Source organism: Cupressus sempervirens, chromosome 6 (genome assembly GCF_028749045.1).
Source record: "Cupressus sempervirens isolate cs-2001-9-10 chromosome 6, ASM2874904v1, whole genome shotgun sequence".
Classification (NCBI taxonomy): Eukaryota; Viridiplantae; Streptophyta; class Pinopsida; order Cupressales; family Cupressaceae; genus Cupressus; species Cupressus sempervirens.
The window spans coordinates 648,925,496-648,930,953 of record NC_143123.1 but is presented as its reverse complement, the minus strand read 5'-3'; positions in this window follow the sequence as shown (position 1 = coordinate 648,930,953).

The window sequence follows — 5,458 nt, the reverse complement described above, 5'->3', positions numbered from 1 at the left end:
TTTACAACACTTTGTAAAGAAAATGAGATAACTCACTATCCCACTGTAGGAATTGTATGGCCTTTTGGGGATAGTGAGTACACTCAATGTACTATATGTAGGAAAAATTAGGGCCCTTCAAAATGCATAAATAAGAATTTTACATTGCAAGATTGTGGATTTTGTTGCAGGTTGCTAAAGGAGGTTGGAAGAGGAGTGAAAGGAGATTCTTTGGGTGAAAGGACAATGCTCCACCAATCCATTTGGCCAACAAACAAGATAGGATAGCAGGTTGTCCTTTGATTCCTTGTAGCTCTATTTTGGAGCAATTTGGTGAAATTAGTAAAGAAGAAGGCTTCAACAACCTATTTTGACATGATAAAGGAGTACATTGCAAGGGTGTGAGACTCCTTCCATGATACTACAAGTGGTTGGTAAGATTGGTCAAGAAGACCTAGTTTGATTGAAGGTTTTGAATGATCTTCGTTGAGAATGGTAGCCTAGCACATAGCAAGAAGTGAAAACTTCTCAAGATAGTGGAGAAGGGTTTAGGATTGGGGGATCTTTTCTTGAAAAAGATCCTATAAATCCATGTGGTGATCTTGGAGGACACCCTAAGTCTTAGAGGTAGACTGGAAACATGAATCAGTGATTGATTCATCCCTTCTCTCCCTATTAGTTGGGTGCAACAAAAATTCATAGAAGGCAAGAGTAGTGAGTGAAGGAAATTAATTCTAGAAGATTAGTCATTTAGAGTCCATTTGAGTGGTGGAAGGAAAAAACCTCTATATTCTTGTTCATACAAACAAGAAACCCTTGTAAATAGGCATATTTTTTGGAATCCCTTATATGGATGACCTGGGTGTTGTAGACCTAAAAAAATCTTCAAGGGGAGGCAAAAGGGTACCCAAATCATAAATTTTTTTGAGTTCTTCTTAATGGTTTGAGGAGATATCAGCCAAAAATCAGTTTTGGAGGCCTAATTTGTTATTAGTCCTAGTAGCCCTCTTAACTATGCAATCTGCAAATCGATTGGAAACCCAATACTCCAATCCACTTAGTAATCCTAAAAAATATTGAATGAGACCTAATATAAGCCTTGGAATTCAATATAGCCAAGAATTCACTCTTGGAAGCCAGTTGTGAAGAACAGTGCAATGCGACCACTAGGGAGACCCCATGGTGAAATAGAGTTTTGAGTTGATTGGTGAGGATTAGTGTAATAAGGGAATAAAGAGAAGATTACCTTGGAATAGGGTATAGGAGAAATACCCTAAGAGGATAGGAGAAATCCTAGAGTGAGTTCTAGTAGTTGAAGCTAGAACCTTGTTCAAGATCCTCCCCATCATTTGTCCTCCAACTCCAAACTATTTCCAATACCAAACTGAAAATGATTTTCTAGAACAATCAAAACTGACAACACCAGAAGGCTAGATTACCATGCACCATGCACCTAGTACATACCAACTATTATAAAGACTCAAAATTGGCTATTTTAGTCTACCAACTAGGCCTAGTTTAAGGCCATTTACAAAGCAACTCACAATCCCTTGACTTTTGGAACTTCGATGACCCAAAATAGTCTTAAGAGATGACTCAAATGCAAGGATTCTTTTATTTTTTTGGTCTCATGACCAACTTTACAATGGCTTTTACAAAACCCTCCTTTCTAGCCCCTTTACCCTAGGGATTTCTAGAAATCTTACTTTGGAATGTCTCTAGAATCCCAAAATGGTTCAAACACCTTCACTTTGGTTATATTAGATGACTTCCAATGTAAAATGAAACTCTTTTTTAGAGAAAACACTAAATCCACCTTTGGAGCAATCAATTTTGACTTAAACTCATTTAGACTCTCAAAACCAAATGAAACCTCCCTTTGGACCCTTTACATGACTTGATTAAGCCCATTTTGGCTTTTACAAAATATTGCACTTTTAGTGCCTTTTACATATTTTAGGGCTTCAATAGCCTTATTAAATTATTTAATACCTTTATAGGTCTTTTCTATCCACCCCTAACCTAGGATCAATCTTGATGCAGAGGATAGGGTGATGGACCCAAGTAACAACCCAAAATGAGCAAAATTGTAACAATGTGCCAAGTGACCCTTCTAGGTCCTGATGGGAAAATCCTACAAATAGTCAACTCTAAGATGTTTTTAGTCTTTAATAGGTTTTTTCTACCCTATCTAGAATGTTCCCATCAACACCTTTTAGTTTCCATACCCTCCAAGCCAAAATGCATAATTCACCCAAATGTTGTCAATGCAAAAATTGCAAAGTTGCATTAGCAACTTTTAGGAAATAACCATAAAACTATCTATATTCCTATATTCCTTTGAGGTTTTACTATTTCTGAACCTTTTCTAAGTCATAGAATTGGAATCAAGTGAAAAATGTAAAAATTGCACTTTTTGTGCAAAGTTGCATTGTTGAAAGTTGTAAAAGTTGCTCAAATTTGTAACTTATTGGAAAAAAGGTCGTGGGATCAAACTGTCTGCTCTATTACCTCTAGGTGGCTGGGTAAACCCTATCCTCAACCTTTTCCTATCCACTTCAGTGCTCAAATGTTCTTAGGCATGCCGAACTAGAATGTCCCCAAGGGTCACTAAATGCTAGAGGGCTGCAATCTTTGACAGGGCATATCTCAGAGCTCGTACGAGGTATGGATGTGATTCTAGTTCCTACAGGACCATGTTGTAGAGACCTACAATAACCTCTCTCACTTTTTGGATATCACATTCCATTTACATTTTACAATGCCATCTCGGGTGATGTTGAAACTTGTAGTATTGGCTAGTACAATGTTGCCAACTGCCAAATCTCTCTCACCTTTCGTCATGGGATCAAACTGTCTACTTTGTTAGCTTTGGGTGGCTGGTTAAATCCTATCCTCAACCTTGTTCTATCCACTTTAGCACTTGAATGTTCTCAGGCATGCCGAACCGAAATGTTCCCAAGGGTCACTAAATCCCACAGGGCTGTGATCTTTGACAAGGCATATCTCGGAGCTCGTGTGAGGTATGGATGAGATTCTAGTTCCTAAAGGACCATATTGTAGAGACCTACAATAACCTCTCTCTCTTTTTGGATATTACATTTCATTTTCATTTTACAACGCCATCTCGGGTGATGCTGAAACTTGCAGTGTTGGCTAGTACAAAGTTGCCAACTACCAAATCTCTCTCACCTTTCATCATGGGATCAAACTGTCTACTCCGTTAGCTCCAGGTGGTTGGGTAAACCCTATCCTCAACCTTTTCCTATCCCCTTCAGTGCTCAAACATTCTCGGGCATGCGAACCGGAATGTACCCAAGGGTCACTAAATCCCACAGGGCTGCATCTTTGATGAGGCATATCTCAGAGCTCATGTGAGGTATGGATGTAATTCTAGTTCCTATAGGACTGTGTTGTAGAGACCTACAATAACCTCTCTTTCTTTTTGGAGATCACATTCCATTTTCATTTTACAATGCCATCTTGGGTGATGCTGAAACTTGCAGTGTTGGCTAGTACAAAGTTGCCAACTGCCAAATATCTCTCACCTTTCATCGTGGGATCAAACTATCTACTCCATTAGCTCTGGATGGCTAGGTAAACCCTATCCTTAACCTTGTCCTATCCCCTTCAATGCTCAAACATTCTCAGGCACGTCGAACCAGAATGTCCCCAAGGGTTACTAAATCCCACAGAGCTGCGATCTTTGATGGGGCATATCTTGGAGCTTGTGTGAGGTATGGATGCGATTCTAGTTCCTACAGGACTATGTTGCAGAGACCTATAATAACCTCTCTCTCATTTTGGAGATCACATTCCATTTTCATTGTACAATGCCATCTCAAGTGATGCTGAAACTTGCAGTGTTGGCTAGTACAAAGTTGCCAACTGCCAAATCTCTCTCACTTTTCATCATGGGATCAAACTATTTGCTGCTTTAGTTCCAGGTGGCTAGGTAAACCCTATCCTCAATCTCATCCTATCCCCTTTAGTGCTTGAACATTCTCGGGCACGCCAAACCAGAATGTCCCCAAGGGTCACTAAATCCCACAGGGCTGCTATCTTTGATGGGGCATATCTTGGAGCTTGTGTGAGGTATGGATGTGATTCTAGTTCCTACAGGACCATGTTGTAGAGACCTACAATAACCTCTCTCACTTTTTGAAGATCACATTTTTTTTTCATTTTACAACACCATCTCGAGTGATGCTAAAACTTACAGTGTTGGTTAGTACAAAGTTGCCAATTGCCAAATCTCTCTCACCTTTTGTCATGGGATCAAACTATCTGCTCTATTAGCTTTGGGTGATCGGATAAACCCTATCCTCAAACTATTAAAAAAATATTTGTAGACCACTATTAAGTCTATCTCTCTAATGACTTGTTGAATGTCTTTTGTTGCATGAAAATGATCACTAATTGAACCATTGATAATTACAAAAAATCTTGCACCCTCTAAAAAAGACATATTCCATTTACATCATTTCTTAATGAAACCAAATTTTATGATAACTTTGTGCAAGAAATCCCTTTGAAGCCTATCATAAGCTTTCATCATAGTCAGGTTAATGACACATGAGGGAAGGGAGTTTTTTTTAATGGAATGCAATACTTCATGAAAAACTAATGCACCATCCATAGTTTCTCTTCCAAAGATAAACCCCCTTCTATTTAGAAACAAAGGGGGAATATACCTTCAATTTTCTCATCCTGAGATAGAATGCCATTGAAATCCCTAGGCACAATAAATTTATCATCTTCAATGCTGGAACTAGCCTAAGAATAGGAATCCAAAAGTTCTGTCTTATCATCACATGTAGAAGTAGGGCCATATATGTTGAGCACTGTGAATGACATACCAAAATTAGTAAAAACTACTTGCCACTAGTTAGGAAAAGATTGAATATATAGCAGTGCAATATTTATGGTTCCAAAGAATACATGAACCACCCGAAGCACCTACAACATGAACATGAAATGAGTTCCACTTAGTCAACTTTGCAATTATAGAAGAATATGATTATTGAGACAATTTGGTTTTTTGAAGTAAAATTACATCAACACCACCTGCATCAAGTTAGATTAGAGATTAGATCTTTTTTCTGACATTTCACGAAAGGTCTCTCATTCTTCTAAGGAGTGCCTTTTGCACTCCTTTTCCTTTTGCTATCTATCAAATTTTTATCCAGAGTAGCTTGAATACCAAGGTCAATTTTCTCCTTAATCTTTTAAGAATTAGGTTTTCTTTATTGTCTCTTACAAGTAGACACTTGAATTGAATTAGGCATGGGAGTTTGATGTGGAGAATAGCTTTGCAAAGGGTCAAAATTCTTCTTAGATTCTTTATTCGCAAAATATGACTTACTAATAGGCAACTTATGCACAACCAAGTCAGAATTAGTTAAATCCTTATAGAAATTATCATCTATTATAGGACTATAATGAATAAAAGAAAACATTATTGGGGTTACATGGATTA